We start from the raw sequence: 9590 nt of genomic DNA on the forward strand, positions 1-9590 counted from the left end.
AAATCCTTGATTTATTACCGGTTAAAATCAAATTAAAGTTAACTGACTAAATTGATACAAATTGAAGTTCGGTGATCAAAGTAAAAATGAGCCAAAGTTTAGTGACCTACTAAAAAAATTTACCCTTTAATTTTGCTGGAATAGTTTTTAAATAAAACAAATAAATTAAAAAAAAATTGTGCAAGATTAGCGAGAATTATCTCATTCACATTTGGAAAAGCGGTTGCTGATGTAGAATATAAGGGCTTCTTAATTTGGAGAGGATGGAAAGTGAAGCCTCATTACATTATTTTATTTTATTTTTATTCTTAAGAACATACTATTTTAAAATTTTATATATATATATATATATGAGAGGGAAATATATCTCAATTTAATAAACTCTATTATTAATTTGATTTTCTACATTACAACTCAAAAATAAAATAAACTTAAATGGCATAATACCATAATTTCACAAGTAATGCAAAAAAAATAAATTATTATTTTAACTAAAATTTAGACTAGATTTTAATTTTTGTATGGAAAAACACTTTTTTCTCTACATTTTTGTTCTTCATACTACCTGGCCAAAAGGCCAAAAATTTATATAGAAAAGTATGAACTGATCAAATTATGTTCTCAACTTCAAGTTATACATGTTTTTTGAAAGAAAGAAAAAATCTTGATGTGTTTGTGGCCTCAATTCATATTTACTTTAATATAAGTTGCTCTTTATTGGCATGTTTAATTATACTATCAAAGAACAAAGCAATTGTCACTTTTTTCTCTCTCTTTAAATTAATTATAGGAGTATTTAAAAATTTAGACTAGTTAAGAAGTTTTATGAGATTTGGAACAAAGCAATTGCCACTTATTTCCCTTTCCCTTTAAATTAATTATAAGAGTATTTAAAAAATTTAGACTAGTTAAGAAGTTTTATGAGTCTATTTCAAACTTGGAGGAAGGTGGCAGGAAGGTGCAAGGAGCAGGAAGATGCAATTGTGAAGACTAGAATTGGAGATTATTCTCTTTCTTATATAATAAATTGGGGAAACTTTTTATATGGTCCTGATATGATGGTACACAAACAAATAAAATAAAATAAAAACAAAATATTTTGTGTAAATTTTTTTTAAGACTCTTGTTTATTTTATTGTTTTGAGAAAGGCGACAAGCACCAGAACCCAGGGACGTGCACGTGTGAGGAGCAAGCCTCAATGCCGACTCACGTGGCCTCACCTTACGTAGGCTATGAGATTCGATCTCGGGTCCTCCCCGAAACGAACACCTTACGTAAATAACCCGATGTCAATTGACCCAAAGGCCGTTGGCAACTCTTGTTTATTTTTCTTTTCAATTGAATTTTCACATTTTAGAATTTTCAATAATCATCCACACCCAAATAAGCATGGTTTTTATTATTATTTTTTAAATTTTTTGTATAAAACCGAATATTATGTATGTATTTATTCATTCATTTATTTAGTAGTTAAAATTTATCTTTTTAATATCCACAATAAAAAAAATATTCTGGTCTTAAAATTTAGCCCCAGAATAAAATTTTATTATAGAGAAATAATGTGTTTCAATACGATAGATGCTCTCACATATTTCATAATCTTCTCTGTTCGGGTAAATTTTTTACTAGGTCACTAAACTTTTATTCATTTTCACTTTGATAGTCGAACTTCAATTTATATTAATTTAATCACTCAACTTTAATTTGATTTCACCTGATAATAAATCAAGGATTTTAACCCCAAGTGATTACATGACTGTCTGAAAATCTGAGTTAGTCCTCCCCATGACACATTATTAAGTCTATTGAAGGTGTTCATGTCATCAAAAAAAGAGCCACATCATTTATTTGGGAGCTAAAATTTCTTGATTTACAACTCAGTAAAATCAAATTAAAATTGAGTAATCAAATTGATTTAATTTGAAGTTCAGTGATCAAAGTGAAAATGAGCCCATGTTTAATACACACTAAAGAGTCCGTTTGGATTATGGAATATAAATAGTAACGGTAATGGTAATGGGAAATGTAATAGTAATGGTAATGAAAAAGTAATGGTAATGGTAATGAAAAAGTGTTTGGTTGGAAAGAATAAATATTGGGATTGGGAAAAGTGGGATATAAAATTGTATGTAAGTTACTTTAATACTCTCAATATAAATAATGATATGTTAATATATAAAATAATTACATATAAATAAATATCTAGTCTTTTAATTATTATAATTAAATATTTACAATAAGTAATTTTTTTACCATGAACTAATTAAATAATTTACTTTAATTATCCTCTTTAATTTATTTGGAAGATAGTAAATTTGTTTTAATTATTTAAATTAATAATTTTATTTAATTAAATATATATTGGGTAAAAGTGTCATTTCACTTTAAGTACCATACTTAAATATTTTTATTAACCATTTTATTTAATTAAATCTATGCAGGGGTAAAAATGTCATTTTATTTTAATTATTATAATGTAATATGTATATTAAAAATTCTTCTTAATTAATATTGATTTTAATAATTATAATATTTAAATGACTCAATTTATGTTCAATATAATTTATTTTAACTATTATAATTATTTATTTAAATTAATGATTATTATTTGATTAAATCTCAAATAGAAGTAAAATTATCATTTCACTATCAATAATTTGTTTAATTAAATATTTACCAGGTAAAAATGCTATTTCACTTTAATTACTAATAAAATATTTTTATTAATTATTTTATTTAATTAAATCTACATAAAATAAAATATCATTTAAATTTAATTATTATAATGTAATATGTGCATCTTGTGGCACCCCATTTTACATCATGTGGGGCCCAAAATAGAAAAATGCGGGTTTGACAACAAGATGCTCAAAAGAACTACTAAAGAAGAACTTTCATTGGTCCTCATAGTTCTTCTTCTTCTCTAGTAGTTCATTGATTGATCTTCATAGTTCTTCTTCTTTAGTACTTCTTTTGAGCATCTTGTGGTCAAACCCGCATTTTTCTATTTATGCATTCTATATCTCGCTGTATATCCACAAGCACGCCATACTTCAACCATTGATAGCTTGCCAGTATTGCAACATGTCTTCAACCTCAAGCAATCCTCCTCCTCGTCCTTTGTTGTTCGACATCCTCCTAAGATGCTCAAATGATTTCATGGTTTCAAAATCAAACGACGCTTCTTCTTCTTCTTCTGATGGTATCCTTGACAGCACTACTTCATGCATTACTGAAGACTCTCGTGTTGAAGGTCTCATTCACACTCTTAAAGATCTCTTCAACCAAGCTCTCATTCCTATCCAAGTTGCCACCAAAGAAGAAGTAGATCCCACAACTGCACTGGCCACTCTGGAAAGTCTTCTGGCTGCCATTTCCCGCGCCACCGAGCATTCCTCGGAGTTGTTGGTTTAATCCATACGAGATTCGCGGGTTGGTGGGTGTTTCTCATCCAAAATTTCGTGAGCCCTATGGAGAAAAGCCAGCTGGGTTGGTTGTGTTGGGATTTGAAGCACATGCGTTGTTTGTCACTGTACGCGTGAAGAGCTGGAGCTCGTACATTGGGGAGATTTGTTTTTTGAATTGCTGTATCTTTTGTCTGTATGGCTCCTTGTCACTTCAGTCTTTTCTTTAGTACTGGTCAGAGTTAATGGCTCACATGGGGCTGTTTTAGTTTATTTTTTTTAAAATCTTTTGGAGTATTAGTAGTATGTTTTGTATCTTCAAAATGATGAGAGAAAGAAAAAGAAAGTTGTTGTTGCTCATCCTCTCCTTGTTGTATTTGAACTTTGAGAAGAAGTGAATCCCTGTACTGAAGATCATTGACTTCAGGAGTTTCACCTTGGTGTTGGCTTGTGTTCGTGGTGATCTCGCTCTAGCTCTTAATCAACACGTGGTATCAGAGCTCCGGGTGCATGCCAAAGTACTTACGGCCGGAAGACATGGCGATCACCACCCAGCAAGCGGCGAAGGAGGGAGTCGTACCGCTGCACTATCCTATGTTAACGCCGACAAACTACTCCACATGGGCGATTAAGATGGAGGCTAATATGGATGCTCAAGGTGTGTGGGAGGCGATCGAGCCAGCCGATGGAGTGACGGTGGACGTGAGGAAGGATAAGATGGCTCGCGCTTGTATTTTCCAGGCGGTGCCGGAGGATATACTGCTGCAGATCGCGAAGAAAAAGACCGCAAAGGAGGCGTGGGAGAGTATTAAAACCCGTTATCTTGGTGTGGATAGGGTAAAGAAGGCGAGGGTGCAGACTCTTAAGAGTGAGTTTGAAGCCCTAAGAATGAAGGAAAATGATTCCATTGATGAATTTGCCGGAAAACTGAGTGCACTGGCTAACAAGTTTGGTGAACTTGGACAAACTCTGGATGATGCCACTCTTGTGAAGAAACTGTTTGGCTCCGCTCCAGCTAGATTTTTGCAGGTTGTTGCTTCAATCGAACAACTGGTTGACGTGGAAACAATGCCGTTTGAGGAGGCCATCGGACGCCTGAAGGCATACGAGGAACGAATCCGAAAGGATGATAGTCACGGAGACCAACTGCTCCTCACTCATGAAGAGTGGAGTGCAAGAGCAAGAAGAAACAATGAAGAGACCTGGAAACTAAACAGGGGAGGGACCGGATGGGACGGAGTCGGGGTAGGGGACGCAGCGGAGGCCAAGGACGTGGGAGGAGAGGTCGAGGCCTTCCTACTTCGTCGCACCAAGAAGGTAGCAGCAGGGTGGAAGCAGTGGGACAAAAAGACATATAAAAATGTTACAATTGTAGCAAAACAGGGCACTATGCGTCTGAATGTTGGAATGAGAAAAAGGAAGAGGAGATTAATCTCATCCAGGATGAAGAACCCGCTCTTTTTGTTGGCTATGTCACAAGAGAAAAACACAAATGGGAGGAAAGATGCAAGGTTTTTGTAATGCTAATCGAGGGAAGAAGTGTTCCCAGAACTACATTGTGCAGAGAAAGAACAATCCTATAATAGCATATGGTACTTAGACAATGGAGCTAGCAACCACATGACCGGTGATCGTGCGAAGTTCCAGAGTTTGGATGAAAGCATCACTGGGTTTGTGAAATTTGGAGATGGCTCTACTGTTGAAATAAAGGGAAGAGGTTCCATACTATCTGCGAGTGCAAAAAGCGGTAATCACCGTGTTCTCCCACGAGTGTATTTCATACCAAAGCTTCAAGTAACATCATAAGCTTGGGTCAGATGACAGAGGATGGATATCAAGTCGAGATGGTCGGTGAATTCTTGAGAATCTATGATGAAGATGGAGTGTTCTTGATGTCTGTAAGGCGCACGTCGAATAGGCTTTACAAGATCCAGCTTGAAACAAGTGAGCCGTCTTGCCTCATGGCAAGCCTTGATAATCTCGCATGGCTCGGCATACAAGACTCGGCCACGTGAATTTCCATGCACTAAAGATGATGGTTGACAAACATATGGTCAATGGACTCCCGATGATTACACACCCAAATAGAATACGTGAAGGTTGCCTCGTTGCAAAGCAAAACCCGAAACCCACTCCCACTCAAGCTAACTTCGGAGCGAGAGGAACCCTTGGAGCTTTTGCATGTGGATCTATGCGGGCCTATTACACCATGCACATTAGCAGGTAACAAGTATTTTTTCTTGATCGTAGATGACCACACTCGTTGGATGTGGGTTTATTTTGTAAAGACTAAGAGTCAAGTATGTGATGAATTTAAAAAATTCAAAAATCTAGCAGAAAATTTGTCAGGGCATAAAATTAAAACTGTAAGGTCAGATCGTGGCGGGGAATTTATATCAAACATGTTTGCAGAGATGTGTGGCGAATGGGGCATCAAGCGACATCTCACTGCGCCATATACACCGCAGCAGAATGGCGTGGTGGAGAGGAGAAATCGCACCGTCATGAACACCGCGAGAGCTCTTCTCAAAAGCAAACACATGCCCGGGAGGTTCTGGGGAGAAGCCGTAAGACATGCTGTGTATCTATTGAATCGTCTACCAACGAAAGCTTTGAAGAATTGCACCCCGTTTGAAGCTTGGAATGGGAAGAAGCCTCACTTGGGACATGTGAGGGTGTTTGGTTGTGTGGCGCATGCTAAGGTGACGGAGCCACACCTTCAGAAACTAGATGATCGTAGCAAGGCCTTGGTATATCTTGGGGTGGAGGAAGGAAGCAAAGCGCACCGTTTGTATGACCCTCACTGCAACAAATTACTTGTGAGCCGCGATGTGTTATTCCAAGAAGATATAGAATGGGAGTGGTGCAAAAACAATGAAGTAAATACTCATGACTGCCCTGATTTCATAGTGTCGACAACAGCGAGAGAGACTGCGATATCGGGGCATTCTGCTGGTGCAGAGGAGAGAGGTATGATAGATACAATGGGAATCCCATCAACACCAACATCTGAGATAAAAGGAGGGACGAGAGAAAGTCCCTTGCTGCATGAGGAAGTAACACCATGCATTGAAGCTGCACCTCATGCTGGTGGGACCATGTACACTAGGGAAGAAGCAGAGACCTCATCAGACACAGACGGGAGACAAGAGAGGTACAGGACACTTGCAGATATATATGCAGAGACTGTGAGTGAACCAGCGGTTGAAGATCTCTTGTTGTTGGAAGCTGAAGAACCTTCTTCATACTCCAATGCAGCAGGTGAAACCATATGGAAGGAGGCCATGAAGAGAGAAATAGAGGCCATTGAAGAGAATGATACCTGGACCTTGACTGAACTACCACTCGGTCATAAACCCATCGGACTGAAATGGGTTTATAAGGTGAAGCGAGACTCGGAGGGCAAGATCATCAAGCACAAGGCAAGGGTGGTGGCAAAGGGGTACGCTCAGCGCTATGGGGTTGATTTCGATGAAGTTTTTGCTCCGGTAGCAAAACTTGATACCGTACGGGTAATACTCGCAATTGCCGCCAATCGAGGCTGGGAAGTCCACCACATGGACGTAAAGTCGGCTTTTTTGAATGGGTTTCTAACGGAAGAGGTATATGTTACTCAACCGGAGGGGTTTGTGGTGACGGGCAAGGAACACATGGTGTACAAACTATCGAAAGCGTTGTATGGTTTAAGACAGGCCCCTAGAGCATGGAACTCACGTTTGGATGACCACTTGAAATCTCTCAATTTTGTGAAATGCTCACAGGAACAAGCTTTGTACACCAGGCAGGAAGATGGAATTGCTGTTATAGTTGGAGTTTATGTGGATGATCTAGTCGTGACTGGGAGAAGTAGTGAAGAAATCAATCAGTTTAAGGTTGAAATGAAGGAGGAGTTTAAAATGAGTGATCTGGGCTCATTATCATATTACTTGGGCATTGAGGTTGAACAGAAGGAGAGGTCGATCACACTCAAGCAATCCACCTATGCAAACAAGATCCTCGCAACAATTTGGAATGAAGGAATGTAATGTCGCCAAGCTTCCCATGGAACATAAAATGAAATTACATAAGGATACCGAAGGAGAGCCGATGAGACGCTCATGGGAATATCGTCGCATGATTGGGTGTCTCAGGTACCTTCTGCACACTCGACCAGACTTATCTTATGCTGTGGGAGTGTACAGCGAGATATATGGAGAGACCAACCACTTTACATCTCAAGGGTGTGAAACAAATTCTAAGATATTTAAAAAGGGACCATTCTTTTTTTGGTTTGATGTACACAAGAGGAGGAAACGATGAAGAACTCACTGGCTACTCAGACAGTGACCTTGCAGGTGATCCTGATGATAGGAAAAGCACTGGAGGAATGGCATTCTATGTTAACAATAATCTTGTATCTTGGGGATCATACAAACAAAGGACTGTAGCTCTATCGTCTTGTGAAGCTGAGTACATGGATGCAGCTGCTGCAGCGTGTCAAGCGGTTTGGTTGACAAGCATAATCAAGGAGATAACTGGGAGCCAGCTTGAACCAGCGAAGATACATGTTGACAATAACTCAGCCATTGCTCTGATGAAAAACCCTGTACACCATGGTCGCAGCAAACATATTGACATGCGATTCCATTTTATCAGAGAATGTATTGAAAGGGGGAAGATAGCTGTGGAGTCGGTGAGCTCTGGAGAACAGCGGGCGGATATTTTGACGAAAGCTCTGTCTGGCATGAAGTTCGCAGCCATGCGTCAACTGCTGGGAATAATAGAACTCGAACCTCGTGGCATGGATTAGGGGGGAGCAATGTTGGTTTAATCCATACGAGATTCGCGGGTTGGTGGGTGTTTCTCATCCAAAATTTCGTGAGCCCTATGGAGAAAAGCCAGCTGGGTTGGTTGTGTTGGGATTTGAAGCACATGCGTTGTTTGTCACTGTACGCGTGAAGAGCTGGAGCTCGTACATTGGGGAGATTTGTTTTTTGAATTGCTGTATCTTTTGTCTGTATGGCTCCTTGTCACTTCAGTCTTTTCTTTAGTACTGGTCAGAGTTAATGGCTCACATGGGGCTGTTTTAGTTTATTTTTTTTTTAAATCTTTTGGAGTATTAGTAGTATGTTTTGTATCTTCAAAATGATGAGAGAAAGAAAAAGAAAGTTGTTGTTGCTCATCCTCTCCTTGTTGTATTTGAACTTTGAGAAGAAGTGAATCCCTGTACTGAAGATCATTGACTTCAGGAGTTTCACCTTGGTGTTGGCTTGTGTTCGTGGTGATCTCGCTCTAGCTCTTAATCAACAGGAGTCCATCGCCCACACCGCACTGGAAGACCTCCGTCAGCTAAATATCCTATCAAGCCAGCTTCAAAAGAAACTTGCCAAACATAATTCTACGGCGAGTTACGTGGGCCCTACCTCAACCATGGTCGGCGGGGCTGTTGCTTGTGTTGTGCCGGTGAGTCTCATTGCTGTGCAACCGTTGTCACAGCTCTGCAGCACAATATGGAAAGGATGGAAGATCGATCCCTTAGAAAAAGAATTAAAGGATGTTGAAGCCAATAGATTCATGATCCATGACATGATCATCAAGGTTGCTAAGCTAAAGGACATGGTTCAAGCTCTGATGAGCTTGGTAGCTAAGAGTGAGGACAACCACGCCGAACATGACGAGAAGAAGCTCTTGGAGGGATTGGAGAAGGCTTTGGTGGACTCCCTAACTCAGCTGCAGATGGTTGAGCTGGAGTTGGAGATTGGAAATCTAAGCTAGAGCTCAATGTTCAACTATATATAGTGTAAGTAATACTGTGTGTTTAATTTTTATTCCTGAATTTTTGAGTTTTGTTATTTCCCATATTTCCAGTAAAAAGATGTGCATTTCAATAATTAATAAAAATTGGAGGACTCAGTTGAGATGGCGAACCGCAGTTCGCAGTTCATAGGATCATAGTCATAGGTTCATAGTCGAACCCAGACGTCCAGGTGGAGATGGATAATTAATAAAAATAATATTAGCTTTATATATATATATATATATATTCTGCACTTATTCTGTCTTTTCAAGTATATTTTTTTGTTTTTAATAATTTTTTTAAAAATAAAAATAAAAATAATATTACAAAAATATCAATATTTTTACACAAAATATAAAATAATAAATAAATAAATGGAAGGGCGAAGAGAATGAAGAAGGCGGCCATA

Source organism: Dioscorea cayenensis, chromosome 12 (assembly GCF_009730915.1).
Source record: "Dioscorea cayenensis subsp. rotundata cultivar TDr96_F1 chromosome 12, TDr96_F1_v2_PseudoChromosome.rev07_lg8_w22 25.fasta, whole genome shotgun sequence".
NCBI classification, from domain to species: Eukaryota; Viridiplantae; Streptophyta; class Magnoliopsida; order Dioscoreales; family Dioscoreaceae; genus Dioscorea; species Dioscorea cayenensis.